This window comes from Etheostoma spectabile, chromosome 13, assembly GCF_008692095.1.
Source record: "Etheostoma spectabile isolate EspeVRDwgs_2016 chromosome 13, UIUC_Espe_1.0, whole genome shotgun sequence".
NCBI lineage: Eukaryota > Metazoa > Chordata > Actinopteri > Perciformes > Percidae > Etheostoma > Etheostoma spectabile.
In genome coordinates, this window is record NC_045745.1 from 10,196,159 (window position 1) to 10,209,361 (window position 13,203).

Consider the following 13,203-nt stretch of genomic DNA (forward strand, 5'->3'; position numbering starts at 1 on the left):
TGTCCCCAGTATGGGGGGGGGGGGCAGTAGCTCAGACTGCAGGGAGTTGGGGTGGGAACCGGAGGGTCGATGGTTCAAGCCCCATTCACCGAACCCCCCTTAACCGGTCAGGGCGCCGTTCAGCAGTCCAGCCTCCCCCCCAAATCTCTCCATTAGTGCATGTATAAGACCAAAGCAGAAATAGACCATAAACATGATAAAAAACGTGGGGGGGGGGGGGGGGAAACAACGTCAAAAGGAAGAGAGACAAAAAAAATCGAGAAAAGTGACAAAAAAACTTTGAAAGTTCTAAAAAGTTGAAAAAAAGCGACAGAAAGAGAGTTTGCTTGCCTGAACCACCATTGGACTTCGGTCCCAGTCCGCCACATGCCCCGTACGGTAACAACCCGCACAGACAAGGGTTAAAGAATTGAGTGGCTGCAAGAAGCGGGGGTAGGGGGGGTACAGGTCTTGACTCTGCAGGGGCCCGAACTTTTGCAGACACCCTTTTGTTAGTGATTCGGCTTCCCCCCGATTTGCTAATTTTAATTTGACCTTGCCAGTAACAGACGGTCATGTATGTGACCCGACTTACACAATATTTAGTATCTGTACGTTTGTCTAGAATGTTCATTGCTTTAGCCTTTTTGGAGATTTTTCCATCTTTCTTGGCTTCTTATGCACATTAACACATGTTTTACCGGGGGCCCAAACTTTCAAGCCACACTGTAAATGGACAGAATGGAGAGACGCCCCCCCCCCCCCCCCCAATACTCCTTCGTGACTGGTTCCCACGTCGACACACAATTTATCTTAGAGGTTAGGGTTGGTCATACAAAAGAAATGACCCCAACAATGATATGATAAACAAAAGGAAAATGAAGCTCCCTCTCAGCTGCATGACAATCACGAAAAAACATTAGATCCCGGCGCCACGTCCTCATTTTAAACCTCTTCCGCGAGCCCTATCTGGAGTGGAGCCGAGCAGCGCGCGTGCGCGTTGTGCCGTCCACTTCTGCTCACACTCACTGAGTGTTGAGAATTATTCAAATAATTAAGTGGGGCCCCACACATGACGCAAAATGTGTGGATACAAATCTGCATGTGTGTCAGGTGGCCTTGGAATTTTCACGTAAATGTATGTTTTCTTTTGAGAATTACACCGTGTATAGCGCAGCATATCTCCACCAGACTCCATGTAAATAATCATACTTTTAGCGTGTATAGCGTAGCATATCTCCACCAGACTCCAGGTAAATAATCACTACTTTTAGCGTGTATAGAGCAGCATATCTCCACAAGACTTCCATGTAAATAATCACCACTTTTAGCGTGTATAGGTAGCATAATCTCCACCAGACTCCATGTAATAATCATACTTTTAGCGTGTATAGAGCAGCATATCTCCACCAGACTCCATGTAAATAATCACTACTTCGCGCGTGATAGAGTAGCATATCTCACCAGACTCCATTGTAAATATCACTACTTCGAGCGTGTATAGAGCCAGGAGCATATTCGATACCTACCGTACCTTTGATTAGTTTAATTTGACAGGGATGTAAATCCCAGGTTTATTCCTTACAAGTATTAGTGATTATTGACGATACCATATTTGCTGCATCACAAAACGGGATTTTGATTCAATGCAGAGGCCTGCGATCGATATGAGACATAATAATGTTGATGTAACTCTGGGGCCCTATCTTAACGAGCCAATGCACGGGCGTAGAAATGCCTTTTTTAACATGGCACCCGATTTCATACAACAATATCCAAAAAGCTACATAAGTCGGAAAAGTGACAAAAGAATTGGAAATAACAAGGCGACCAAAAAACTAAAAAAAAGTGTGTAGTGGGGGGAAACAATAAGATTCTGTTGCTTTTTATACACACAATTTATCTTAGAGTTAGGGTTGGTCATACCAAAAGAAATGACCCCCAACAATGATATGATAAACAAAAGGAAATGAAGCTCCCTCTCAGCTGCATGACAATCACGAAAAACACTTTAGATCCCGGCGCCACGTCCTCATTTTAAAACCTCTTTCCGCGAGCCCTCATCTGGAGTGGAGCCGAGCAGCGCCGCGTGGCGTGTGCCGTCCACTTCTGCTCACACTCACTGAGATGTTGAGAATATTCCAAATAATTAAGTGGGGCACCCACACATGGACGCAAAATGTGTGGATACAAATCTGCATGTGTGTCATGGTGGTCTTGGAATTTATTCATTAATGTAATGTTTTCTTTGAGAATACACGTTATAGAGCCAGTATATCTCCACCAGACTCCATGAATACTCACTACTTTAGCGTTTTAAGAGCAGCATATCTCCACCAGACTCCATGTAAATATCACTACTTCTAGCGTGTATAGAGTGCATACTCACCAGACCTCCATGTAAATATCACTACTTTTAGCGTGTTAGAGTATCAATCTCACCAGACTCCAGTACATAATCACTACTTTTAGCGTGTATAGATTGGATAACCACCAACCTCCAGTAACTAACTACTTTATCTGATAGAGCAGCATATCTCCACCAGACTCCATGTAAATATCACTACTTTTAGCATGTATAGATAGCATATCTCCACCAGACCTCCATGTAATAAAACACTACTTTAGCGTGTAGAAGCAGCATATCCCACCAGACTCCATGTAATACATCACTACTTTTAGCGTTTATAGAGTAGCATATCTCCACCGAACTCCATGTATATAATCACGACTTCGAGCGTGTATAGAGCACCTACGCCACCAGACTCCATGTAAATAATCACTACTTCGAGCGTGTATAGAGCCAGGAGCATATTCGATACCTACCGTACCCTTTGATTAGTTTTAATTTGACAGGGATGTAAATCCCAGGTTTTATCCTTACAAGATATTATAGTGATTATTTGACGATACCATATTTGCTGCTATCACAAAATCCGGGTATTTTGATTCAATGCAGAGGCCTGCGATCGATATGAGACAATAATAATGTTGATGTAACTCTGAGGGCCCTATCTTAACGAGCCAAGCGCACGGCGTAGAAATGCCTTTTTTCAACCTGGACCCTATTTCATACAACAATGTCAAAAAGCTACAAAAGTCGGAAAAAGTGACAAAAGATTTGGAAATAACAAGGCGACAAAAAACTAAAAAAAGTGTGTGTGGGGGGAAACAATAAGATTTCCTGTCTGCTTTTTATAACTCTAATATTAGGTATAATGTTATGTAAATGAGGGTTATTGACCATGAATTCCAAAAAGTAGTAAAACTACTAAGGTGGTGTTGGTGAAAAGTCTAAAAAAGACAAAAAATGAAAAGTTTTTGTCAGTTTTTGACCCGGGAGGACAACACAACAGTTAATTCTGGACCAATTACAAAGCTCGTTGTTCCCATCAGTCACTTACACACAAAAACATAAGAAAACAGCGTCCATTTTGAGACAACCCGAAGTTACCCCTTCAATACTCAAAGATTCTGCAAAACCCTGGATTATGATCAACGATAATGTTTTTTTTTCCCTCCAAAATGGATGCAGCTCCCCGAGATACTGGGGTGGTTTTCTCCAAAATGTTGCAGATGCAGGTAGAGACTGTTGCTACTGAAGACAACAGCCAGAGAATTTAAAAAACAAAAAAGCTCAGCAATCATCGACACCAGACGTGTCTGGATCAAGCACAGTCGTTTCCCTCTGTTTGCTACGACCATTCTTCTCCGTCACAAAGAAAATAAAATCAATGTAAACACAATTAGATGAAATTGGAGCATCTCATGCCTCATGCACACAATGACACATCCATCAAAGGTTTGGGTGGTGCTGTGAATGGGTGAAAACTAACCCTATGAACTATAAATCAATTCCTGGATGCATCTCCGCCGAGACTGCCAAAAAAAAGAGAGTTGTTATCCGAGGCTGGGCCATTTCACACCTATAGTTTGTTGGTCTTGGTGTGAGTTGTTATATTCTGGCTCTATACCTGCTAAAAGTAGTGATTATTTACATGGAGTCTGGTGGAGATATGCTGCTCTGTAAATGCTAAAAGTAGTGATTATTTACATGGAGTCCTGTGGAGATATGCTGCTCTGTAAATGCTAAAAGTAGTGATTATTTACATGGAGTCTGGTGGAGATATGCTGGCTCTATACAAGCTAAAAGAACTGATTATTTACATGAAGTCTGGTGGGATTAGTTATAGCAGTCTTGGAGCTGTTTCTTGTTTTTTAAAAAAGGTCTATCTCCGTAGGGATCCTTGTCTTAATATTTCCCAACACATATTAAGACTTGTTCTACCAGGAAGCCTGCACACAGACTAGAGGATCCGACCCAATTACGTCGGCCCGGTTCCCCCTTGACCTACGCCTGCCGCTGCACCGCTGCCAGGGCCAAGATTTCCCATTAGTGGGTGACAGCGGGGCCGTTTGTAGCACCAAAAGCCCTTTTGGAGAAGCAGGTTAGCTGTAATTATTCAGCCGATAGGTCATGAGCAGAGCGGGTCTCTCACACCTGTCCTGGCTCCCAGGTCTGACGGGATCGGACCGGCAGTCACACCAAGCGTCTCCCTGGAGAGTGAGAGAGCGAGAGAGAGAGCGGTGTTAGGGTTCAAGGATTACATACTCTCTGCAGTCTGCATGTGTGCAATAACCGCTCAAATCTTATCTCTCACCCCATGTATTTGACTAATATCTACACTAACCCTTGTGTTGTCCTCCCGGGTCAAAAAACTGACAAATGTGACATTTTTGTCCCTTTTTCAGACTTTTTTTTCTAGTTTTCACTAACACCACTTTACTAGTTTTACACTAGTTTTTTCAAATTCATTGTCAATAACCCTGTACGTGAGTCCAGGTGTGTATGTACTGTCCTCTTTGTCCTCCTTCCCCCTCCCCCCGAGAGAGGAGTTGTAGAGTGAGATCCGATACTGGTTTCTCTTTAAATTCTTCTACCGGGTCTCTCTCTCGTTTATGAGTATTTTGTAGTCATGTTCTGCAGCTCCAACCATCTCAGGCTGTTTCTCCGTTCCAGGGCTTTGCTGATTTTGTTGCTTCCATGCTATAAAGTGTGTAATCGCTCCTGTTTGTGCTCATCTTCTGCTTCTCCCCTGGGAGGTTTGGGGCAGCCCCGAGCCCCTGACTACACTTCACCCGTGCAAATCCAGTGTTTCCCAGGGCTTTGTGGAAGACTAAGGTACACGTCTTTGGTGGGAGGTTTAGGCGTCCTTCCTGAGGAAAATGTATAAAAAAATGCAGTCTCCTCATACATCTTGTGTCACTTTTGTGTCATTTTGTCTCTTTTTTTGTGTGTCTTTGTAGTTGTGTTGTGTCTCTCTTTGGTCAATTTTGTTTTCTTCGGGGTCTTTGTGGCCATCTGTAGTCGGTTTGTGTCCCTTCGTGGTAGTTTTGCGTCTCTCTTTCTCATCATGTTGGAGCGTTATCACCATATCTGGGTCTAGAAGGTTGGAAAAGCCAGATCAGATGATAAACACTCATAAATAATAAGTGACATAGACAGTTGCATAACTTAACTTCCATTAAAAAAAATAGTTTATTTCGATAAGAAACCATGTTTGAATTTAGCATATATTTGTATTTCTCTGCATTTCTTTTGCTTCGAAGTGTGTGTGCGAGCTTGGATATGACTAAACTTTGTACTGGACTGGAATATGTCAACTTTTACTCAAAACTATTTCAAAAACACTTTAATTTGTTTTCAAATGCTGTAAAATTGAATAAAACACCCCAAAATTAATGAAAGTAGAGATTTGTACTTGGCAAAGAGCGTTGGGTGGAATCAATCATGTTATTTTAGGAGCAAACATGAGAACAACATGAGAACAACATGAGGGTTAAGTACCGAATCTTTAAAGCCTGTGTGTCTCACACAGAGCATCAGTCACAATATCTGGAGTATAAATATCCCGATAGCCCCCCCCCCCCCCCCCCCCCCCCCCCCCCCCCCCCCCCCCCTGCAGTAGCAACATGCTGGAGGACTAGAGGGGAGTGTGGAGCAGCCCTGAGGCAGCAGCTGGCTCACATCTGCTCACGCACCACTTATAAATTAATAAGCAAAATGTCAGTCAGCCAGCTGAGGCTGGAGCTGGTGGGTCACACGCTCCGGAGCAGCATCCGCCATGTTAATACTGGGGGGGGGGGGGTATTAACATGGCGGATGCTGCTCCGGTGTGTGTGTGTGTGTGTGTAACAACGTGTGTGTCGCAGTGTTTGGGCCTCTGTGTATATGTATGAGTTTGACAACATGGTTACACACTACACGCCACTCCAGTGCAACACAAATCTCTAAACCCCAAAATGGCCGACGGACGCCGATGAAGTTTTGGAATATTTTGCTAATCTTTCTATAGCAGCAAGTTAAAAAAGCGGGAAAAATTCCAATTTCAAATTTTATATTTTATCTTTGAGCTGTCCATCAAATTGGACTACCATCAACTACAATCCAACCTTTGACTAGAGCTTTGATGTTCCTAAACATCATGCATGCTTCATATGCAGCACCAAAACTACCAGACTAGACTAGACTAACAGGAGCTAAGGTGTTTTGGGTATGACTGGTAATGGTTGATTTTGTTCAGATTTGCCAAATTGTAGTTACATAAATGATTATTGGGGGGGACTATATATATATATTTTCCCTCTCTGGCAACCATCACGTATCGTAGTGGAGAGGTTTGTGTGTCCCCATGAACCTGAGGGCTGTGTTATTTGGAGCTTGGTGCTCCTGGTGGGGTCTCCCATGACTAAGTGGTTTCAGGTGAGGGGTCGGACGAAGACGGGTTCATAAACCCCCATGAGTCATCGAGGGAGAGGTAGACGCTATACCTGCCCGGAGGAAGCCTGGGGCCCCCGTCTGGAGCCAGGCCCAGATGAAGGGCTCGTCAGTGAGCGCCTGGTGGCCGGGTTTGCCGTGGAGCCCGGCCCAGAAAAGCAACGTGGCACCTCCCTCTCCACCTCATGGGCCCATCGTCTGTGGGAGGAACTGCTGGGGGCAGGTGCGCTGCCAGGGGCAGTGAAGGTCAGGGGCCTCGACAGACCAAACCCGGGCATCAGAGGCCGGCTCTGGGGACCTGGAACGTCACCTCTCTGTGGGGGAAGGAGCCGGAGCTCGTGTGGGAGGTGGAGCGCTACCGGTTAGATCTGGTGGGGCTCACCTCTACGCACAGTCTTTTTGGGGCGTCTTATCCAATTCTATAGCATTTGAAAACAAATTGAAGTGTTTTTGAAGTAGTATTAAGTAAAAGTTGACATATTCCAGTCTGTGATTATCCATCAACATCCATTCCTTTAATTTTAGTCTAAATAAATCCTGATTTCTGCTTTTCTAACTCAAACATTAGGTATAATTTCCTGTAAATCACGCTTAATGACCATAAATTCCCCAAATAACTGTAAACTAAAGTTAATAAGTTAGTGTTACGTAGTGTTGAAAAGGTCCAAAAAAGTGACAAACACTGGAAAGAAAAAGCATCAAAAGTGAGAAAAAAAACGTAAGAAAAAGTTAAAAGAAATTGAAATTTTGACGAGAAGACAAAACAAGGGTTAAATCAAAGGGAATTTGGAGTATTTCTGTCTGGATGACTCACATCCAATGACTTTCAAAATTACATTTCAACGCTGCGCCCCAAATTCATGTGTTTTCTGACAAGTGCATATGATGGCACATGAGCACAAAGCAATGCTTCAGCAGCTGGTAATTAAGCGAAGACGAAATAGGACGTGGAAGAAAAAAAAAAAGGTAACAAATGTCAACGGTTTCTCTGCATTTAGAGCAATGTGTCCAGTATTATAAAATGATTTATTCAGTGCATTTCAATTGTTTCCCTCGAGGCTGTGAAGGGGAAATTAATTTCCTCCAAGGTACGCTCGTTTATTTAGTCAGACAGATAGAAAAGAGCACAGACTGGATGACTCACACTGGACAATGGGCCCACTGTAATCAGTCACACATTCATACATTCTGCAGAAGGCAGATTCCTCTGTGTTCCTCTGCCGAAATGAAAACAGATATTCATCAAAAACTGTTTTTTACGAATGTACGCTGGGATTTTAAATGGACATTTTCCAAAGTTGCAAAAGAAAACAGAGCCATTTATTTCTCGCTGGTCCTGAACTCTCCAGCGTAAAAACACACAATTCTGCTCTTGGCCACGGTCTCATTACACGGTCATCTGCATCGTCACATCGGTCGTGGGCTACTGCAGTTACGTTATGTGTCCTGCTGCTACCTGTAGCTACGTGCTAACGCTATAGGGAAAGCTGTAATCTTGGCTGCCAATGTTGTCAACGTTGGGTCCAGTGTCTGGTTGGGTAGTGTTTGAATCAGAAGCCCATATATAGAGGTTTAGTCCTTGACACAGGGGGCCCCGGTTTGACTTTGACCTGCGGCCCTTAACTGCATGTTCCGCTTTAATCTCTTCATCTGTCTTGTCAATAAGGGCCTAAATATTATTATAGGAAGGTGCCGTGTGTGTTGACCCTAAGTCATGATACCACATTGTGAATAACTGACATATCTGTAGCCTGAGAGCTGGATACGTGGAGACGTGTGGAGGACGACCAGGGCTAGGCCATCGCACTTGGGTCGGGGTTCTGTGTCCCTTTGGGCCCGGTAGGGGTTACCAGAGGCAAAGACCCGATCCCTGCTGCAGCAGCAGCACCCTCGGTGTCAGTCTTCGTGGGAGGGGTAAAAAAGTGCACAGGAAACGTTATCGTTGAAAACCAGATGGAGGAATCACAGACATGTTGATTCGCACGGGACTAATATGATCACATGTGTTCGGAGGAATGTGGTGGGGGGGGGGGAATTAAAATCACTGCACATGGAATTGGCAAACTATCAAATAATGTCAAATAATAATCAGTGTTCCTCCGACAACCATTCATAATCAAACAAGGCGCAGGAAGAGTGAGCCCAAAAAACACCAATTACTAACTCATTTGTTTTTTCTTGGAAAGGTGTCAGCAAGTTCTCTCTAAACTAAGTTTATTATTCCAATTACAGAATGCTGAATGTGAACTAATAACAGTAATAAATGGATATTAATATATGAATGGGAACTACTAGACCTGTTGGGTCCTTGTAAATTTTGGAGTGTGGTCTAGACCTGCTCTATCTGTAAAGTGTCTCGAGATAACTCTTGTTATGAATTGATTCTATAAATAAATTGATTTGAATAATGCAGAAGCGTACAGTCCATGCGGAGCAGCAATCAATTGTTTTTCTGTGGCACTGCCCCCCCCCCCCCCATCAAGTCCTCCATGACTTGATGGGGGGGGGGGGGGGGACCGTGATTGACGCGGCACATTTCTCAGCCTAGTGAACAAGCTAATCGGTCTCGACAGAAGGCAAAAAGAAAAACGAAAAAACAATTGAATCATAAAAGTCCTTTTGCCTAATTTAATTATCAGCCCTTTAGTTAATGATCGTTTTTTTTACACTATTATTCGCTTTTTCCAACATTTTGTCACCTTTTCAATGTTGTGGTGCCTTTTCCAAGTTGTTTATTTTCACTACTTTTAAAAAAAAAAAAAAAAAATCACTGATAAAAAAAAAAAAAAGCCTCGACAAAAGCGCTGATTTTCAATTTTGACGGCAAGACAACACGAGGGTTAAGTTCTCATGACTGCAGTTTTCTTGTTGGTCTGAACCGTACAGGACGCAGACGTCCTGTACGGTTTTTAACAAATCATGCAATGACTCCTGGATTCGGGGTGAATGTCCCGTCCTCAGAGGGACATCGTCCATTAAGATATCACATCATGTTTCAGTCACTCAGACTAAATATTCAGACTCTCCTCATCCATCATACTCAAACAAAACCATATTAGCTTATGTTTTTGACTTGTGACTCAGCATGAATTATTCAACGAGCTATTCATTGCCCTGCAGGCCGAGGACCATCAACGACTCAGCCTCTTCTCCTCTTTCGGAGGAGTTGGGAAAGCTCTCAGAATAATTGAATTGGCTTTTTTTTTTAGAGGGTTGGTGTTGTCTTTCCATCGCACTGTATCAGGCACCAAGACGAGTACGCTTCTCTGCCGTGATTTATTTAGACGCAGGTGGTCTTAGTTTGCTGCCAGAACCTGATCAGGGCCCACAGGAGGCTCCATGACTGCAGCGCTGGGAGAACATCGTTAACCATCAACTTGTCCTTCCAGGTCACAATTGAAAATGAACATTTATTTGTGCTTTTCCAATGTTTTTGTCACTTTTTTCCAGCTTTTTGTGTCTTTTTAAAAAAAAAACAGAGCTGGTTTAATAACAGGTTTTACACTTGTTCTTGGAATTCATGGTCAACAAACCTCATTTATGTCAAGTGATACATACGTTTTAAAGCAGAAATTATGAATTATTTCGACTAATAGTTAGGATCAGAGGATGTTGAGTGGATCTCAGATGGGTAGACGTCAAAGTTCAGTCCAGGTACTGTTTGGAAACCATAAAAAAAAAAAGAATTCATATGCTGTAAGATTAAGTACAACACTCAAAAAATTCAATGAAAGTAATCATTAATTTTACCTGAAGAATGTGTAGAATCATCCATGGTATTTTTGCAATTTGGTTGAAAGAAATCCACATTTCTGATATAAAACACTTAGAAACGGGTCAGTTTGACATGAGGACAGCACCAGGGTTAAGTTAAAGTACCGATGCAACACTGCAGAAATACTCCTGCAAATAGTCCTGCACTGAAAATGTCACTTTATGAGGTTTTTAACATTAACATTTGCCCACCCAGAGAATGTGCCCCAAGGTTGACTTTAGGGAAAGAGACTTCAGATACAGTATTAGGGACCACTAAGGTCTATATAAAAGAGACTTCAGATACAGTATTAGGGACAACAAAGGTCTATATAAAGAGACTTCAGATCCAGTATTAGGGACCACTAAGGTCTATATATAAAAGAGACTTCAGATACAGTATTAGGGACCACTAAGGTCTATATAAAAGAGACTTCAGATACAGTATTTGGGACCACTAAGGTCTATATAAAAGAGACTTCAGATACAGTATTAGGGGACCACTAAGGTCTACATAAAAGAGACTTCAGATACAGTATTAGGGACCACTAAGGTCTATATAAAAGAGACTTCAGATACAGTATTGGGGGACCACTAAGGTCTATATAAAAGAGACTTCAGATACAGTATTTTTGGACCACTAAGGTCTATGTAAAAGAGACTTCAGATACAGTATTGGGGGACCACTACGGTCATCCAAAGCATCCAAAGAGCACCATGTCATGGGACCTTTAAGTAAAAGTCTGGAAGTATCATTAGGAAAATGTACTTAAAGTAAAAGTACTGGACGGAACAAAACCGGAACACAGCACAGGCGCGCCCGGTGGAGTACCAGCGTTACTGATCAGAATGAGGTTGTCGTCTGATGGCGGTCCGAAATCTGGGATGAGCAGGTCTTGCACTCAGCAGTCTGGCAGTCCGCTTCTTTCCTTCCTGTGTAAAATCTTTTCTTGGATATTTGTTTTTTCTGTGCTTCCCTTACAGCAGCTGTCAATGTGCTGCATGCAGCAGAAAATACGTGGAACACACACAAATTACAGTGCTTTATACGTACAAACAGCCTGTTTAATTTGCTGCACATCTTGCATGTGTGTTATATAAGTGACCGCTCTATAAAAGTACATCTGGAGGTTTATAGCTGCTGGTGCCAGCTGATAAGACTGCTGAGCAACGAGACAGGAAAAGCCTGCTCTTTATTTGTGAAGATAGTGGGTGTGATTGGAGTGCACAGGCTGGGAGATACCATCCCTCCTTTATTATTATTGATCATTATGCTTCACCGTCTGCATGCACAGGAATTCGTTTTGCACTCCACGCTTCAGCAACTGAACAAACCGTCGTTTTTACGTCTCATACTGTACCTTCTCCTCCTGTTCTCACCATATTTCATCCACACCCTCCCCTCTTTTTTTTTTTGTTCTCCAAGCTCCGATCCTCCTTCCTTTCTTCACTTCCCATTCCAGGCTTAAAGCCAAACATCTAATGCTGCTTTGCAATATCGTTTTTACAGTATGGCGGCTAAGCCCTGAGCAGATCCGTGATATTTCTTATTGCTGCCTCAGTAACTGTTTACCCTGTGAGCTTTGCTCTGTTGTGTGTTTTTAGTGCCGGCACTGGGTCGGGGGAACTAAATCCCAGAGGGGGAAAGAGAGACAAGAGATGGAGAGACTGGGAGGAAGGGGAAGTGAGGCCTTTTAGTATATATATATAGAGAGAGAGAGTTTTGTTTTTTTAAATCCCTCCTGGACCAGCTTGTATCATCCTGCTAGATGTTCCCTCTGATGCCCTTTTTTAAAATGACATTTAAAGAAGAATAAGCATTGCAGATTGGCTCAGGCGGGCAAACCAGAGGGTTAATGATAATAATAATAGAGCAGTGGAATGTTTTAGTTTGAAGAAAAAAAAATATGCTCATTGATACTGAGCAACGCTGTCCAGATGTTGAAAAGGCGCCTTTTTGTAAAATTAATTCAGCCACATTGAAGACACTAATTTAGTTAGAAAACATGTTTAATCACGTTAATGGGGATGTCAACATGAACTACAACAAGTTCTCCAAAACCACGTTTTGAGTCATTTGTCCTCCCCGGCAATCCGACCCACAGGAGCATTTTATAAATTAGCGCCCCTAGTGGTGCATGGTGGAAATACAATCTCATGTTTAAAGGTGCTCTAAGCGATGTCACACTATCTGCTAGCTGCCTGTCCCCTGAACACACTGTAAAAAACATCTCACTATCTGCTAGCTGCCTGTCCCCTGAACACACTGTAAAAAACATCTCCTCACTATCTGCTAGCTGCCTGTCCCCAGAACACACTGTAAAAAACATCACTATCTCCACCATCTCACTTTTAGAGCCAATAACAAACGCCAAAGGACGCCAAAAGTCCAACGCTAGAGGAGACTTTTAGAGCCAATAACAAACGCCAAAGGACGCCAAGAGTCCAACGCTAAAGGACACTTTCAGAGCGAATAACAAACACCAAAGGACACCAAAAGTCCAACGCTAGAGGATATTTTCAGAGCCCATAACAAACGCCATAGGACACCAAAAGTCCAACGCTAAAGGAGACTTTTAGAGCCAATAACAAACACCAAAGGACACCAAGAGTCCAACGTTAAAGGACACTTTCAGCTTGAATAACAAACACCAAAGGACACCAAGAGTCCAACGCTAAAGGACACTTTTAGA

General features: G+C 42.9%; 1 long non-coding RNA gene across 2 annotated transcripts in view; it reads left to right on the plus strand.

Moving 5' to 3' along the window:
- The first annotated feature begins 4,174 nt into the window (after window positions 1-4,174).
- Window positions 4,175-13,203, plus strand: part of LOC116701134 (uncharacterized) — a 13,607-nt gene continuing 4,578 nt past the window's right edge. Inside the window, exon 1 of one of the 2 annotated variants that reach the window (XR_004334822.1) lies at window positions 4,175-4,185. This is a non-coding gene — a long non-coding RNA (uncharacterized LOC116701134). Of the gene's footprint in view, window positions 4,186-5,384; window positions 5,404-13,203 lie in introns of those variants that run through there. The other variant, XR_004334823.1, reaches the window with a different exon arrangement.